The sequence below is a fragment of the Sabethes cyaneus genome, chromosome 2, assembly GCF_943734655.1.
Source record: "Sabethes cyaneus chromosome 2, idSabCyanKW18_F2, whole genome shotgun sequence".
Taxonomy (NCBI): Eukaryota; Metazoa; Arthropoda; class Insecta; order Diptera; family Culicidae; genus Sabethes; species Sabethes cyaneus.
The window spans coordinates 121,735,447-121,755,339 of record NC_071354.1 but is presented as its reverse complement, the minus strand read 5'-3'; the positions used below and the strand labels follow the sequence as shown (position 1 = coordinate 121,755,339).

The 19,893-nt window shown below is 37.9% G+C and overlaps 1 protein-coding gene across 3 annotated transcripts in view; it reads left to right on the top strand.

The window, feature by feature from the left end:
* The window catches only part of LOC128734148 (muscle calcium channel subunit alpha-1), a 1,300,390-nt gene that overhangs the window by 265,799 nt on the left and 1,014,698 nt on the right, over window positions 1–19,893 (top strand). The gene's annotated exons all lie outside the window — the stretch shown is intronic.

Sequence of the window (19,893 nt, the reverse complement as noted above, 5' to 3'; positions counted from 1 at the left end):
AACCAGGAACGCATTTGTTCAACGCTATTGTCACTACCAGCGTATTTCCTAAAGAGTGGAAAAGAAGTAAGATAATCCCTATTAAGAAAAAATCCAATGTAAATTCTCTGAAAAATCTGCGCCCCATAAGCATTTTGTGTGCTTTGTCAAAAGTTTTTGAAAAAATTATTAAAACACACATTGGTAGTTATATCAAACGATATAATTTGCTAAATTGCAACCAGTCTGGTTATCGTAAGAAACACAGTACAAAAACTGCAATGCTGAAAGTCCTAGATGACATTGGTTTAATAATCGATAATGGTAGACCTGTTGTGCTGGTTCTTCTTGACTTCTCCAAAGCTTTCGATACAGTGTCGCATAAAATGCTGTGCAATAAATTGACGTCATCGTTTGGATTTTCAAGACACGCTGCAAATTTGGTAACTTCCTATTTGAGTGAGCGCACTCAAGCAGTCTTCAATAATGGAGAATATTCCCAATTTATCCCAATTGTCTCTGGAGTGCCCCAAGGTTCAATTCTTGGACCAATCTTTTTCTCTCTCTACATAAACGATCTCCCACGTGTGCTTCACTACTGCGAAATACACATTTTCGCTGACGATGTACAACTTTATTTTGAGTGCGCCGATAAAAGTTCTCTTGATGCTTCTATCAAAATTAACAGTGATCTACAGAGAGTTTTTGATTGGTCTAAAAGAAATATGCTGACGTTGAATCCCAAAAAAACTCAAGCTATGTTTTTAACAAATAATGCTCATCAAAATTCATTAAAACCAGCATTACAACTGAACCTTGTAAATCTAGAGTTTGTCGATAATGCAACCAGCCTAGGAATGTTAATTCAGTCTAATCTCGAATGGGATAAATATCTCCAGCAACAATGTGGGAAAATCTATTCATGTTTGCGTAGACTATATGTAACTTCTTCGCTTTTCGGTACTGAAACAAAAATTAAACTTTTCAAAAGCTTAATTCTTCCTTACTTCATATCATGTGAATTCTTGTCCGATGAAGCATCTGCATTCTCACTAAATAGACTACGGGTAGCTTTGAATGCATGCGCACGATACGTCTTCAACTGTAACCGATATGCAAGTGTTTCACATCTTAAAAGCAGATTAATTGGTTGTCCTTTTAAAAACTTTGGTAAAATGCGCTCTTGTTTATTCATGCACAACCTAATAAAGTGTAAACAACCTGAATACTTATATACAAAATTGCAACCGCTAAGGAGTACACGCTCTAGAAAGTATACATTACCACGATTTAGAACATCAAGTTTTTTTGCTGTAACGTTAATTGGTTTGACCAGCGGTACGTAATGCCGTGCGATGGTTGGATTTTGTGTAATTCGACGTGTTTTGGTTTTAGTAAGTTGTGTGCAGTGTGAGTGGTTGATAGAAGGGCTTTTGGTATATTCAGGACTGTGGAGTGTAACGCGGATTGTAAGGTAGTATGTATATAGTGATGGCTTTTCATTTGCAGATTTTCACTACATTCGGATGCCATTTTGAATCTGCTCAATATACAATATACGAGTTAGAATAAGTAGCTAACCAAATAATTCATCTTACTTAATATTTCGCTTCAATTTTGCAGTTGTTTTGTTTGCTTGTTTGTTTTGTTTTGTTTTGTCTCTTTTCAGAGAGCGAAATAAGGCGCTATAACCTTGGCCTATTGCAGCCTGGCTTTTGGTCTAAAAACCACAAGTTCATCCCCGAGGGTCAGGAGTCACTTAACCTTTATTATTAGCAAAGATACTCCCAACGACTGTATACTGTATAACGTAAACTGTAAATACACCAATATCTTTACGGGAAGCGTTTGGTACGGGAGGTCCACGCTTCCTTCCTTCCCTTTGATTTCAAAGAGTTGAATGGAATTAAGTATCATTTATAATTCCACTTGATTCTTTGAAATTCTCTTTGCGGTACATGCTGCGCAGTTGGCCTGGCCGTTGACAAGAAAAATGATCGATTCAGACAATCGTCATTTTCCAGGATGCCTTCAAGTATTGGCTGCGTTAGTGTGAGATTAGATTAGATTAGATTACCACGATTTAGAACATCAAAGTATGGAAAAACGTTTTTTCCCAGTAAACATTTTCATATGCATATCAGAGCAATAAATGAGTTATATGTACCTATATATACCCTGAAAAATCGTATCTGATGCACAAAACTAGCCTATGCGTACTAATTTGGAGGCCATATACGTACTACAAAATATACGTTAACAATTCAACTTTATAAGTCTTTATATGCGATAAGATCCGACTCAAAGCGACTAGTTTTATTATGCTATACAATTCTGTACTGAAAGTCGTAGGTCAATCACTTGCTATCGTCAAATACGACTGAATATAAACTTATGTGCGTTTCATTAGACTATATTTACGATCCTGAATTTATTACAAATCAATAACGATAATTTTCGTACATTGATATACGAGTTGGTGTTTGCTGGGTTGTTAGAGGACTAGTTCATTGGAATTCCTTGCCAAATGATGTGACCCTAGAAGAATCGCATTTAGGTTTTAAGAAGAAATGTATAGAGCTCTTAAATTGTTAGAAATTGGTTTATTGAGTACGTAGTTTAAATTCAGTGTCGCTTGTTCTATTGTTAAGATCAATGTAACGGAAAAAAGACATTTTGTCTTATGTTACGTGTTATAAATAAATAAACTAAACTAATAGCTCAGCGGTTTTCCGATCGATTTTCAATATTCTTATACTAATCGATCGGAAAATCTTTTAAGAACTGACCCAAATGAAGAAAAGTATGGATTCTTGATGTTGAACTATTGAAAATAAAGAACCTATGTTTTACCAGAATTCTTGCTTCGTGATTGGTTGTTGGAAATGACGTCATCAAAGTAGAAACGCGTTTTCACGCTTCGGCTTAAAATTCAGTCAATTTTCAATAGATTTCCAAGATATTTACACCAATTGATCGGAAAATCGATTTGGAAAATATTGAAAATATAGAAAACTATTGATTTTCAATGCGCGTCATTGAAAAATACTAGAAAATGTCGCTTTGTGATTGGTTGGAATAATTTCCAATTATTATCGAACAAGTCTTGGTACAATTCAGGATGCACCGATGATGGAAAGTTCCATTTAACCCTCTAACGGGCAACATCGTAATAACGATGCGATCAAGCTAAAGACTGTTTTATCATGAAAGTACACTCAAAAGAACCTTAAGTTCTGATTTTCATGCAAAAATAATTACCTGGTGGAGCGCCAGGATAGAAAAAGTCCAATTTCTCTTTTTCGTTTTTCATGTCTAACGCTCTACTCAGGTAGTTTTTTAATTCAAATACATTGCAAAATTGATATAAAGCATGAAATTTCCTCATAGAAGAATTTTAAGGTCAATCATTTCGTTCTAGATATGCTTTTTCATCAAAAGTAAAAAAGGAAATATTCGTGCATTAATTATTTTCGAAATTTTTCGGAATTTTTGTTTTTGAAAAATGATAACTTTTGAATGCATAGTCAGAATCTTGTGATATTAATATCAAAATGTCAAGAAATCTGTTCTGATTCTGTCGGTGAGGCATTCGTGCACGTCTGCAGTTCCCGGTCGGTCGTGTTCATCGGCTGCTGAGGAAAGGAAAGTATGCTGGATGTGTGTTGGAGCTGGAGCACTCATTTCGCTGCCGTGATGGAATATCTGGCTGCTATTGGCTGGAATTGGCAGGAAATATGCTGCTCGCGACAACAAAACGACCAGAATTATCGTCACTTGCAGCTGGCCATCCGGCCATCCGCAACCATGCAGAGTTGAACAAATTGTTGTCCGGTGTCATCACTGCTCAAAGAAGTGTCTTTCCGAACATCCAAACTGTTTTGTTGCTGCCCAAGAAGACGGAAAAGAAGGCTTAAACTTCCAACATATCATGTCGACAAAATGTTCTTTTAAGGATGAAACATAATGTTCATGAAGATTTGAGGAATTTTCGCTTACTGATTTTAATTCTATTTAATTCGATTGATTCTAATTGTTGGCTTCTTATCAAATAATTTTAATCGATCACCTTTCGCGCCTCTGTTCGCTTGTTGCTGCTGGTTGAGTTGGCCGTCTCGGAAGGTACCAAAGCGGCCAACAAATAAAGCTCCAAGTAAATGTGTTCGGCCAAGCGTCAAAATGCATAAAATCATGGGTTTAATAAAATGAAATAGTTTTAGTAACATCTCTTGCATCTTCATATAAAAATTTGTTCTTCAAAGAATGGTCTCCAAAGAACAGTTCGGTAATTGATAAAACCTAGGAAACTTGGTACTTAGGGGGTTTTTCACTCGATTTCTTTAGCAACACAAATTTATCCATCACCAATGCTACAGTAATAATACGTAACGTAATTTTTCTTTGGCAGCAAAAGGCGAACGGCTCACTGGTAACTTTGCTCTTTTGTTCAGACTGAAATTGAAATGCTCCATTTTATTTAACGTACATAATAGAATGAAGGACCATGAAAAATAGGTATGGCCGATGCTTGTCGCTTGCTCTGCTGCAGAACACGAGGTTAGTCGGCGAACAGCATTATTCAAACGCTAGCTGAGTTACTGCCAACATCGTTTGCCAGGGCAAACGAAAGTCACGCTCGAGCTCGACTCGTGCACATCTGCAGTTCCCGGTCGGTCGTGTTCATCGGCTGCTGAGGAAAGGAAAGTATGCTGAGCGTGTGTTGGAACTGGAGCACTCGTTTCGCTGCCGTGAAGGAATATCTGGCTGCTGAAGTTCTGGAATTGGCAGGAAATATGCTGCTCGCGACAACAAAACGACCAAAATCATCCCACGTCACTTGCAGCTGACCACTTGGAGTGGTATTTCATCGTGACTCAGGACCATACACGAACGGCTTCGTCGATCGCATAGCTGCTGAGGCTTTCGGGTTGGTCCGTTGCAACAAGCCGTGCCTGGTTAGCGGTTATCGGTATTCCAATTTACCGAACAGATAACTACGTTAAGTGCGTTAGTGCAAGTTTATTGCAAGCTGGAGTTATGATAATCAAACAATAGATCCCTTTAAGGGCCACAGAACGATTGAAGACTTTATTATATTTTCGTGCCCAATTAATACCATAATAACACAGGCAACGAGGGAGAAGTTGAATTTTCCGCCATTGCGGACGACCAACAAATGACGGAAATAAGTTTACTGGTCACAGGCGACATTTTCTGCGACTTCCAAAACGTCTGCAGGTTGTAAATGCTTTATTATCAGTGTACTTACAACAGAAGCCGCAGAAAAGTTGCGCAAAATTTTCAACTTTTTTAAAACTCGCACGTACCGTCAACCGATTACTAGAGGAAAAGCACTATTCAACGTAGAAACAGATCATAAAAGTTTGTTTACTGTTTGGTTTAGTGTAACTTGGTTTCGTTTAAATAAAATAGATTCAATCAATTCATGGATATAACTCCAAAATCGGTTTAGGATTGAATGTATACAATGTTACTACTTTGATAAACGTTACGTGTGTAGCTTGTACACAAGAATCGTATTATTACATACATAGATACATCCTACTTTCGCCACAAAGAGACTTACGTAGTCCTACGTCACCTATGCGGTCGTGTCTTGTGCACAACTCCTCTGATTTTTTTATTAAATGCGACATTTTTATCGCAGGTCACTAAGATGTTACATAAACCACTATTCGCAAGAGCGTCCACCATCTATCTTAAACTGTCTTGTAAAAAATGCAATAGGTCAACAAAAGCTTTATTCGACAAGTAGTTGGCGCCGCAGTGAAAATGATGATATTTTTATTTCAAGTTGTCACAACACATAGAAAACTAAAATCATCCGAAGCGAATTTGATTTTTTTCTTAAAATACGCGCTTTGGAATCAATCAAATGTTATGATTGGGTTAGAAAATAACATACTTACTATAATTCTTATTTGCCTGCAATTTATTTAAAACTATTAAATTTGTTATGTAATAATAATAAATACTAAACAATAGGACATTAATTCAGCATGCATTGGATAAAATATTGTTATAATTTTGCTTAAAACCATAAAATTACCTTAAACAATTAACTAGAACACTTTCATGAATATATCTGGATCTAAATTTTTCGGTTCCGGTTCGATAACGATCGGTGGCAAATAGTGTTCGAACGCGTAAGTTTCTAGAAAGCTCAATGGAGTTTCTTTCGGTTTTGCAGTCTTAAAAAAGCAGAAAAACGGTGTTTTTCTCTTTCGCCAACGTTTTGAATAATTTGTTTTCTTTATCAAGGCTCTAAATCAATCAAAAAAATCAAAGCATTTTTAATTTGTTCTTACAATATTAATATAAACTTTTTACCGAGAATTTCTTTGTCAGGTGGCTCATCATTGCACGGTCACTTTAAAATCACATATACATATTGGTGTAGTCTAACTACCAATACTTCTAAGAACCTGTTTTATATAATGAACGTAATTGTTTTATCTAAAATGCTACGGTGACGAAAATATGCATTAATAATGAACAGTAGCGCAACTATTGGTACTACCACAACTATTGGATCAACTACCATATGCTTAATTCGGGCTCATAAATCAAATGATGGTGCTATACTATCAGTATTGTAATTTGACTTCTCAATGAATAAAACGAAACTGGAGCAATATTTAGAGGTAACACGCAATTTCAATTCTTAATAATAGATAGCTTTCAAAAAACTGATGAAAATGTACATTAGGGTAAGATTAGGTTAATATTGTAACACGATCTACACACGATTGACCGCAAATAAATAAAAAATTAGAATACCAAATGGCTGGGTTATGCAACGACGTTGTTTGTCATATATTTTCCGTGTGACCGTTGGAGCGGCTTAAATGGTGTCGAAAAGCAAGACTGTTAAAACGGTAAATTATATTGAAACAGCAAAACTGTAATTGGTAATTAAAAAATATGGGGACCGTAAAAGATCACTGGTCTGCTTGTTCGGCAATGCTAATAATTTCCTGGGCAAAGATCCGGGCTTGGACTATGCTAATTGAGGACTTCCGGGGTCGGGGCGCTACACATACATGCATTACTATTAACTATTTTTTTCGAGGAAGTGAGTAAAATGTTTCGTTTTCAGGGATACTTCGATTAAACACGATTTATCATTTTAAAAAGTTGTCTCATATTGAAATTGTCTTATATCGAAAAATTGTGCCAGCAGTCCCTAGTTTTGCCTTGTGTACTGTGTTTACAGTTTTTGAACTTTTGATTATTGTTTAAACTTTGATTTTTTGAAATTTTTGGTATTACCTATTGTGAAATAATGAAAATGTGTAGTTCGCTGCTTCTGGATGGGAGTTTATCTCTGCTATTGTTGACAACTATGTCTAACGAATTTGTCTTATATCGAATTGAATCATATCGAGGTTGTCTTATATCGAGGTATAACTGCAACAAAGCTTGTTAACTTTTTATTACTACTTTCAATAACTATAGAGGTTTTCCGTCAAAAATTTTTTTTATTAAATGTTCGGTTTTGACTCTTAGAAATGATACCCATATAAAACTTTCTTTAATAAAGCCTCTGTTGCGAAACAAAGACAAATTAGACTAACGCTAGTGAACGATGCTACCGGGCATCGATCTACTAAACGCACACGACCGCATATCACTAGAAAATTTCTCGATCAGGATCAGTTCACCTAGAAATCAAAAGCATAAATCAGTTGAGGCACGAATGTAATCAGTCCCGAATAAAGCTCTAATCAGATCGGTCGCAATTGAGTTCTCCTTTCGTTCGAATAAAGGCTCGATGTCGCAAAGCTAAGTGTCCGCGTTGACAACACCGTATTGACTACACCGAAATTCCCGATCGTGTGGCCGTGCTGATCCGGCCCAAAGTTTCAGTATTGAACATTTTGGTCCTTCGAGCCGGATCAGTAAGCCGATCGGGAAATTTTGATGAATGTTGCCGCCACGCGTGTGAATCTTTGGAAATTGCGCCATCGCGCTTTTGTGCTTTTGACTGAAAAACTATTGTGACCGAGCAAAAGACTCGCTATTGAAAGTGTGAAAAGTGCTTTTGTAATAATAGGTGCGTCCGAAAACCTGTCCTTTAAGAAAAATCAGAGGGGTTGTGTACAAGACACGACCGCATATATAGGTGACGCAGGACTACGTAAGTCTCTTTGTAGGGATAGTAGCATGTATTCATGCTTGTAATCATTAGATTCTCCATGTATACATGCTATATGCAACATATATACATGCTACATGCGTTGTATGTAACATTTATCAAAGTAGTAACATTGCATACGTTCAATTCTCAAAAGATTGCGCATTTGAAAACAATTTAACAAAATCAAGAACACAAACTATTACCTTACTGAAATTAAAGATTGTTTTTATTATCCATGGTTTCCCACGTTGAAGGGATTTTACCAATTCAATCCTATTTTATCAACAGCACATCTTTTCACTACACTTCTAATGACACGGCAAGCATGCGTATTCATACAGAACCGTATTATAACCGAACACTACAGCTGTAGCACATTTTTCCAACACAGATATCAAATTCGCCGAGGTTTAATCGTTACGCAGTAAAGAATTTGCGATCTGTTGGGACAACGAACTTGTGCCATTTTTTCTGGCATACTTCCCTAACACAGACATCAGATTAGACTAGGTTTAATAGCGTTCGTAAGAAATCTGTTGGCACGAGGGGGCTTTGTCACTCTCTCTGGCGTACTTCCCAATCAAGGACATCAAAATGGTCTAGGTTGAACCGCGGTGTTAAGAAATCTTGTTGAAATGAGGAAGCTTCGTCACTTGTTTTGGCTTACTTCCCAAGCACAGATATCAAATTGGTATAGGTTTAGATCATCGTAAAGAATCTTCCAACCAATCACGATGCGAGAATTCTGGTAAAACATAGGTTAATTATTTTCGATTTTTCAATAGTTCAACATCAAGAATCCATACTTTTCTTCATTTAGGTCAATTCTTAGAAGATTTTCCGATCGATTGGTGTAAGAATATTGGAAATCGATCGGGAAACCGCTGAGCTATTAGCGCTCAAAAGCTTTCATTTTTCGTGACGCTCGCATTTTTCGATTTTTTGGAATGACACCCTATCGAGAAACTTGCCGTAAGACGTAGTCCTACGTCAAAATCATTGCTGCCAAAAGGCCTGCCTGCTGAAAGGAAATTAAGCTACTAGCGAGTTTTTCTTCCGTACCGAGTTGGGATTTGAGAGTGAGCCTGTTCGTTCCGATTGACTTCTGGTTCTCTTGTTGGCATTGTGTTGGTCAGTTTTGTTCGCAATCGTGTGATATTGATAAGTAATTCAGTGCTTCAAAATGCCAGTAACTACTCTTCGCGAGCTCCAGCTCCAGGAAAGCAGCTGCGAAACACTCTGTTAATGGTGAAACAGTTCACCACAGATTATTGCAAGGAACGAGATGAGACTCAGATTGATGCTAGACTGTCTATGGTAGAAGATACGCTGACCAAATTCTACGCTGTGAGAAGAAAAATTGAAGCATTAACTGACAGTGCTGATTTGAGGGAACCGAGTGTTGGACAGATAGAAGAAGAAGCCCGCTTTGAAGCCCACCTTAACACAAACACGGCCATTGTATGGGAGTTTGAAAATTTATATTGTGAAGTGAAGGCTATACTGCTGAGTCTGAAACCTAAAGAGCAAACAGTGAATCCCCCTGTATCCCATACGGCACTGTGTCCCACTGCTCCCGTATCGAGAGTGAAATTGCCCGATATAAATCTACCTACATTCAGTGGCGACCCGATGCAGTGGATTACTTTTTGGGACAGCTTTCGATCGTTGATCCACAACAACAATGCTCTCTCAGAAATCAATAAATTTACTTATCTACGTGCATCCGTCACAGGGGAAGCATTACAAGAAATTCAATCTGTAGAGCTTTCTGATGCAAACTACGACGTTGCTTGGAATGCGTTAGAAAAACGTTATGAGAATAAGAAACTGATCCTTAAAACTCATTTAGACGCTTTGTTCTCAACAGAGCCAGTACGAAAGGAAAGTTTTGAAGCTTTGAACAATCTGCTGAGTACATTTGACAAAAATTTACAGATGATCGAGAAATTGGGAATCAAAACCAACGAATGGTCCATTATTTTAGCATACATTTTGAGCTCGAAGTTAGACTTCGTAACTCTTCGGAGCTGGAAGACACATTTTAACTCAAGGGAGTTCGTGAAGTATGAGGCTATGACGGACTTCCTGCGAAGACAATGCTCTGTACTACAGTCCATTACACCTGCGAAAATAATTCACACAGAACATCACCAAGCGAAATACGTGTCTATTCATTCAGTGTCGGTGGAACCAACCGATTGTTGCTTTTGTAAAGGATCCCTACACAACGTGTTTCAGTGTCCAGCCATTCGTCATATGAATTCTTCTGATAGGATTGCTACGGTAAAACGAAACATGCTTTGTTTCAATTGCTTATCACCTGGCCATGTAGTAAGCAAATGCACGAGAGGCCTTTGAACAATCTGCCAGCGAAAACACCACACACTATTGCACGTGCAAATACTAATACAGCCCGAGCTTCATATACCTCGCCACGACCTCTTCAAGCGAATAAATCAACACAACCACCACAACTAAAGCCACAAAACGACATACTGCCACCTCAATCCCCACAGCATTCGACACATACACTTGCTTCGAGTGATGAAGAATCGCAAATAAATTCAAGGCCCACCACAGAAAACACTGCCATTTGTAATCTTGCCATCTCGACGAATACAAACTCTAAAAGCTCTTCTCGCAAGTATTATTACCTACCGCTATCGTAAGAATTCGCGATCAGTTTGGCAACACATTCTTAGCAAGAGCCCTACTAGATAGCGCGTCTTAGCGAAATCTAATGACGAGAGAGATCGCACAGAAGCTAAAATGCACATCAATATCAGAATGTTTAAATGTGCAAGGAGTGGGGCTGTCTGAGACAACGTCAACAATTGCAATAGTAGCCACGATCTGCTTCCATGTGCTTAATGAAATTACGTCAAAGATTCCGTTAAATCCAATGCATCAACTTGAGATACCAGGAGCCATTATGCCTGCGGATCCCTATTTTAATATACCTGGAGGTGTGGATTTATTCATCGGTGCAGAGTACTTTTATAATTTGCTATGTGAAGGAAAGCAGAAGTTAGGGAAAACTGGTCCAATTCTTCAGAATACTTCATTGGGTTGGATCATATCAGGAGTGCTTGACGGAGAAACACCCAAGGGAGGTCAGGTTGCTGGATCATCCAGACTAACAAGAAAAAAACTTATGCCTGTAAAAGGCCAGCTGTTTGTAATATCGTGCGTACGAGAGCGGCTTTGGCTATTGAACATTCGGCAAGTAGCGCGACGGATCATCCACCTATGCATATCAAAGCAAACCCAAGGAATAGAATCAGCTGAGCTTGATCAGTCTAAAGAGAGAGGAAAGCGTTTTTCTACTACTGTAGCTAAGGTTTGGCCATCTCTGAGAAACGTTCGACTAATTGACACCTTCAAAAAGCACATTTTTGAGCATAACTTTTGAACCGCTTGATTGTTTTCGATAAAACTCTCCCAAAAAATTTGTAAGCCATGAATTCATCCCTGTGAAGATTGCACGTAACCGCACAATAATTGCACACTAGTAGTAAAAAGCTCACCGCAACTTACGAACATAGCCACCTGTCGGTTACTAGAAGAGTTACTGTCGCTCGCGCCGATACATACTCACTATTGGCGTCACTCAAATTGGTCATCTCGCTTTGCCCAATAGCTGAGTGATTTAAATCACTGGTGTGCGCTCGAGATTGTTCTTCAAACAATCGCGAATGATGTACAAGAAATAAATCGTACAGGTTGATAGAATTGATCTTTGTCGCGAAATATAATAGCATTTCGATTGCTATTATGCCGAAAATGCTTTAAATAAGGGATCCGACCAACTCCATTGCTAATTGAGTGGAGATCTTCAAACTAAACTTTTCTTCCGTAATCAAAGTTCGCGATTTTCTAAAGGTGCATTTCAAGGTGGTTGACAAAGTCAAGGACTTTGTTAGTAAAATCCACCCGTGCTTAAGGTGAGAAGGAGCTAGAGTAGCAAGATTAGGCCTTATAAGTATTTTTTAAAGTTTTAGACCGACTGCTAGGATAGGAGTTACCAAAAGAAAGTGACTCGTGCCCGTTAAACTTAAAACTAGCAGGTAAGCTTCGTGCTGCGGTGACTAAAATAACTTATTAGGTATACGCATAATGAATGTACACGTTGAACAGGGTTCCCCATTCAACGTGGGGTGTTTATTCCGGCTTGGGCAGAAAACCAATCAGCTAAGCGGACCCATCGAACACGCTGTCATAAGTCCTAGGATTGACTGATCCACTCAGCGCACTCAGATCGTGCTACGGACCGGCGCCTGCCACTCACCCTAAGGTGGCAAACGCTATACGCTCTTCGTTTACATCGGGAACAGCTTGACTGCCTGGATCAGCTGATTGATCGCTACTGCCTGTGTTATCAGGACCGTTCGGCCTGTGCTGTCGAACTGTGTGGAAGAACCAAATCAAAAAACCGCAAGTGCTAGCAAATAAGACTGTTTGCCATGGTTAGCCTTAAGTTGAGTAGCTTTACCCTGTCCCGGGACTAGTAGGCTGATGCGTTCAATAAACAGCCTGTTAGTTTGGAAACCACCTAAAAGATATCGAACTTTTGTTTGTTTTTCGGATTAATGAATGGTAAGATCTTCTCTGATTTAGCTTCGCGTATCGTCTCGATCTTTTTAGTTCATTTCTTTTGGAGATTTTGGAAATATCAATCGATCAGTCTGTATGAATAATTCTTGGTTTAACCCCTGTTAGGAAAAGTCAGATGAACGGTGTGATTTAGCCACTTTTAACCCGCCCGTTTTACAGAGTCTCATAGCCGGACTTTCAAAAGCGTCAGCAGCCTCCTAAACCGGAGTGGCGCTTAAGCTGCTGTGCGTTGTGTGCAACACGAACGTTACAAATTTGCAGTAGCAAGAGCTTTCATTTGATACTAACATTGTTGAAATCGGTTTAGCGGTTCCGAATAACTTTTAAACAAAATGTCGGACCGCAAAACAATTCAATAGTGATCTATAAGGTGATAACATCTTTCAAATAAGCGTAATAGCAAACGAATCGGTTCAGCCATCTCCGAGAAACAGACGACTGCGTCACACACACACACACACACACACACACACACACACACACACACACACACACACACACACACACACACACACACACACACACACACACACACACACACACACACACACACACACACACACACACACACACACACACACACACACACACACACACACACACACACACACACACACACACACACACACACACACACACACACACACACACACACACACACACACACACACACACACACACACACACACACACACACACACACACACACACACACACACACACACACACACACACACACACACACACACACACACACACACACACACACACACACACACACACACACACACACACACACACACACACACACACACACACACACACACACACACACACACAACACACAGACATCGCTCAATTTGTCGAACCTTATCGATTGGCATATGTGACTCGGCCTTCCGGGCCTTGGATCAAATTCGTGTTTTTCGACCAATTTCTAAACCTTTGTTATGGTATATCAAAGGTAAAAATAATCACATTTTTAAATACGTCCTTTTGGAAAGTTATTCTTGGAGAACAAATATGTTTAATGAAAATTCATGAGGTGGTGAGAAGGAAAGGGGTGTAAGTGACAAAATTGAAAAAATCGAGATAATTGTAGGAAACGATACTTTGAGCATGGGTTTATGCATGCTAGAAAATTCACGTCAAAATTTTACCGTTTAATGACTTTTTTTAGAATCATAAAAAAAACAACAAAATAAAAGTTGGTTTTCACTTGGAAGGAAAGGGGTGTAAGTGCACTATATGAGCAATGCCAGCTCAATTAACAAAACGGTTTGTCTTGAATATTTTTTATTGGGATGAAATTTTGCTGATATGTTGGACGCTACGCAAAGATTCATTTTCCATGAAACATAATTATTTTCGTCTGGAGAAACTTTTCAAAAAGACGTATTTCTAAATAATTTTTTTAAAAAATATATCTTGAAAACTACTTTATTTGTTAAAAATGACATCAACGGAAAAGTTGAAGGAAATTAAGCGTATTTTCGAAAAAAATACGCTAAAAGAAAAAACTTTGCAAAATCAAAATAAAAAGCATAAAACGTGAATTATCTTAAAACATGTCCCCTCAGATTCGTCTCATCTTTATTAATGATAAGTTAAAACATGTTCTAAAATCTGGCGAAGAGCTACTAATGGGTACTCTATCGAATTTTTTGTTTTATTCTGACAATTTTTCAAAAATTTCCAAATTTTACTTATTTTTGTAAAATTAAAAAAAGATCAAATTCTTCGCATAACAAATTGAACAAATTAGAGTGCTCTAAGCAGGCTACCACTATAGCCGAGAATAATTGAACAAATTACGCCATATAAACTTATTTCTTAGGTTCAGCCGTTCTGAAGTTAGGCCATTACAAATATTTTATGAAGATTTTGATTTTAAGATGTCAGGCCACTGAAGGGGAAGGGGGGAGCGAGAAACAAACAATGAGATTTTTTAATCAGGCAAATCTGGGATTACATACAATTAGAATTCTAGGAAAATCGATGACTAACGATGTTTGCATTTCCGAAAAAAAATTCTTAGATTACTAAGATCATGAGCTATGAGTAGCGCAAGATACAGTCTACACAAGTACATTACATGTACGCTGTCGCCACGCAGTGAGACTTTTCTGTACTATTTTCCCTACTATCAGCAAGGCTGCTATTACTAAAACCGTTTTCCCGAAGAAAGTAATATTTATAGTTACTCATATCATGATATATAACTTATACGCATATACGCTAGCCCCGCCGAGGACAAAATTCTTAACTATTTTTCATACCATCTTGAAGGTGACAATCACTTGTATAAACTTCTCGAAGACCACTACTTTCTAGGTAATCAGTAGCGTAAGTTACAGCGTATACTGTAATATTACATATACGGTAGCGCCACGTAGTGAGGCAATTCTGCACTATTTTCTATACCATCTGCAAGGCTGTTATTACTCAAACAACTTTGCCTAAGAAAATAATACCTTAGGTTACATGAATAATAATCTATAGCAAATAAAACGAGTATACACTAGCTCTGCACGGTGACAATATTCTGAATTATTTTCAGTGCCATCTCCGAGATGATAGTCATTTGAACAACCTTCCCGAAGACTGCAACTTTCTAAATAGTCAGTAGCGTAAGATACAGCCTATACAAGAATATTACATCTGCACTAGCGCCACGTAGCAAGAAAATGCTGAACTACTGCTGCATACCCGCTAACTTACCTTTCAATGAAGACGATTGTAATATGATTCCAAGATAATAATAATATTTGATATTATTATATTTGAGCTGGAAATGCCCATATCAAATGACAAATTAAATGGTATTACAACACTGAGAATATAATTTCGTATTTTGTTTGAAAAAACATTCGTAAAACTATATTCGTAGCTGGTACAAATAATTTCATACCATTTAAAAATCAGAGGGGTTGTGTACAAGACACGACCGCATATATAGGTGACGCAGGACTACGTAAGACTCTTTGTTTGTCATTTGTTGATTCTTCATGTATACATGCTATATGCAATACATATACATATATATATATATATATACGTTCAATTCTCACAAGATTGTGTATGTGAATACAATTTAACAAAATAAAGAACACAAACTATTGCTTTCCTGCTACCTTACAGAAATTAAAGATTGTTTTTATTACCCATGGTTTCCCACGTTGAAGGGTCATACAGAGTAATATTATATCCGAACACTACAGATGTAGCACATTTTTCCAACACAGATATCAAATTAGCCGAGGTTTAATCGTCTCGCAGTAAATAATTTGCGATCTGTTGGGACAACGAACTTGTGTCATTTTTTCTGGCACACTTCCCTAACACAGACATTAAATTGGACTAGGTTTAATGGCGTTCGTAAGAAATCTGTTGGCACGAGGGGGTTTTGTCACTCTTTCTGGCGTACTTCCCAAGCAAGGACATCAAAATGGTCCAGGTTTAACCGCGGTGTTAAGAAATCTTGTTGAAATGAGGAGACTTTGTCACTTGTTTTGGCTTACTTCCCAAGCACAGATATCAAATTGGTATAGGTTTAGATCATCGCATAGAATTTTCCAACCAATCACGAAGCGAGAATTCTGGTAAAACATAGGTTCATTATTTTCAATTTTTCAATAGTTCAACATCAAGAATCCATACTTTTCTTCATTTGGGTTTTCTTAGAAGATTTTCCTATCGATTGGTGTAAGAATATTAAAAATCGATCGGAAAACCGCTGAGCTATTAGCGCGCAAAACCTTTCATTTTTCGTGACGCTCGCATTTTTCGATTTTTTGGAATGACACCCTATCTCAAAACTTGCCGTAAGACGTAGTCCTACGTCAAAATTTTCGTAGGCTTATTGTTTACCGCAAATGTTGTTATTACGAATGGTTCGTATTTTTTACGAGAGCACATTCGTAGCTGTCTTGCATCAAGACCCATTTGAAGCACGGTTGTTGTCTGGCATCATTATCGACGAAAACGGGATGCGAAGATTGTATGTAGAGGAAATAGACTTGTGCAATTATGTTCTTCATGGTACGCAGTAGCTGTGGTTCTGTGGTTTGCGGCGTCGTCGGCTGTTCGTAAAGAAGTATGACAAACGAGCTCAGTTCGATTTCCAATAAAATCAGCTTTTTTCAGAGATAATAAAGATTTCGCTATTTTTCGATAGGTGTCGGTAATGTAGCATACTGACACCTATCGGAAAATAGTGAAATCTAGTATTATTTTTATCGACAGCCTTTTCGTGCATTTGTAAAATCTACAAACCATTTTGTAAAATGCAATACGAATACGAATATAGCTTTGTTACTATGTACAAAACATTCAGGATTGATTTTACGAATCTAGTTCGTGATAGAAAACAACGAAAGAATTCGTAAAGCAAACGCTCGTTTTCGTACTATAAACCAAGTTTTATTATCAGTGTAAAAAGTTAATTTTTGCCTTAACTTTTCTAAGAGTTTGAATCTATTGGTTGTCCGAGCGTTCGTTTACACACGTGTATTTACCTTCTATCTTTATTTCTCACTAGTTGACCCGACAAATTTCGTATTGCCACAAATTAAACTGTGTTGTGCATAAATCGTGAATCTCGGATGGCCTTTGTCACAATCTCGAGTTTTGCAAGTTTCTGGGGAGTTCATTGCTTTGGCCTGATAAAATAAAGCGGATAGCAGTTAAATATTCGCCATCATTACAAACCATTTCACCGAATACCATTTTGCGGAACATCAATTCTCGGTTAACCATCACGCGGAATATAGAGTTTCGCTGAATACCATTTCGCGAAAAACTTTACGCGAGATGTGCCATTTCACGGAAAATCTTTTCGTAGAAACTACCATTTCGCAGGGGTGACCCAACTAAAGGAAAGTAATGGAGGTCAGTAGATCTAGGAAAATAAATAAACCTAGATAGAGGTGATCTCTACGGGGGGCTGCCCCTCGCTGTGGCCGGCGCTTCCGACGGCAGGTCGCCGGCAACACTCGCGGCCTGTGGCAGTGTCGCACTGAATTATCTAATGTTACTATTGATAGTTTTGGTGGTCTTGTTATTGACTAATGTTTTATGAAAGAGTCTAAAATTTCTCGAGTTCGATTAGTTTTTGAATTACGCAAAAATTTCTGTTTTATTTGTATGAGAGTTCTTATCCCCCAACCACAGGGGTGAGGGGTCTCAAACCATCATAAAAAAATTCCTGCCTACAAAATCTCCCGCATGCCAAATTTGGTTCTATTTGCTTGATTAGTTCTCTAGTTATGAGGATATTTGTATTTCATTTGTATGCCAAATATGGCTCCATTCATTTAATTAGTTCTCGAGTTATGAGGAAATTCGTATCTCATTTGTATATGAGCCCCCCCATCATCATAAGAACCTGCCATGGCCCCAAAACCCCTATATGCAAATTTTCACGCCGATCGGTTCAGTAGTTTTTGATTTTATAAGGAACATACGGGCAGACAGACAGAAATCCATTTTTATAGGTATAGATTTGTATGGAAGCCTTCTCTTAGTGGGGGAGGGATCTCTAACCATCATAAGAACCTTCCCTGGCACCAAAAGTCCCTACATGTAAATTTCCACTCCGATCGGTTCAGTAGTTTTCAATTCTATAACGAACATACGGGCAGACAGAAATCCATTTTTATAGGTATAGATTTGCATGGGAGCCCCCCCCCCTCTTAGTAGGGGGAGGGGTCTCTAACCATCATAAGAACCTTCTCTGGCCCAAAAGTGGAAGTGGAAAGTTAAAACTACTTGCTGATGGTGCCACAATCTATTGGACTACTGACTGCTTGGAAACAGCGATTCAAGAAGCTGGAATGAACCTGAAACAAATTGCTGAGTATCTGAAACTGAAAAAACTGAGTTTGAACTTATTGAAAACTAAATGGATGATAATAGGAAATAGGAAATATGCTGATAATGTGGAACTCAGAATAGATAGAGATGTAATTGAGAGAGCGAAGGTTACCAAGTATCTCGGATTGCAGGTAGACGAAATCTCAATTTTTCAGAACACGTAGATTACGTAATTAAAAAGATAGATATAAAATGTGGAGTATTGTGTAGAATAAACAGATATTTAACGTTTTGGTCCAAGCTTACATATGTAAAATCAGTTATATTACCCCATTTTGATTATTGCGCAACGGTGCTATCGTTGGCATCAGATACGTAGGTGCAAAGGCTTCAAAGGTTGCAAAATAAGATAACGAGAATATTACTTAGATGTGAACGACTGACACCAACATCTCTTATGTTGGATTTGCACCAATGGATGTCAGTGAAACAACGAATGATCTAAAGTAGCGTAATGTTCATACGAAAAATGAAACAGTATATTACCTGAGTAACTTACAGATGAAGTTCAGTTTGGTAGAGATGAACCGTCAATTCGGGCGAAATTGATCAGTCGGGTGAAATTGATAACCTTGGACCGACGAGTAAAAAACTCATTATTCTACGTTTATATTGATTGATAAAGCTGAATATGCACCCATCCATATAAAGATTGAGTTACAGGTCAAAGTCACTTGGATTTCAGCAATATTGATCTTGTAAATGGCTTGATTTTTTTTAAATTTACTATTTTGTTCGAATCGTAATTTTCAATATGCTCGATAAAACTCCTTGCCGTTAACACAAATTTCGTTACAGAAGGAAGTTTGCATAGAACTAATTCGGTTCTCTAATTATCTGGCTGTGCTTTGATATTTTCCATGAATTAAATAATGCGATAGAAATTGTTTAATTTGACCTTTTATAAAATAAAACGATTGATAAAATCATGAACTGAGACAACATTGATTTCTAGATCGCTACGGGTGCGAAATGGAGATGCCACATGCGAAAGTTTGTTCTTTCTATGAAGCACAATGGAGATTCATAAAAGAGTGCAAAAGACAGACAATACGTCGCACAAATTTTACAGACGCTCCATATGGCAGTTGCATGAGAGTGCAAGACATTGATTTGTGCTTACATAGCGAAATGCAACTACACATTCAAAGAGACAGTCAAGCTCCCGTATATGACGAGAGTTAAATTATTTGTTTCACTAGATAGGTGAAGATTGTATACGTAAATCGTACATTTACACATATACCGTTCTGATTCAAACT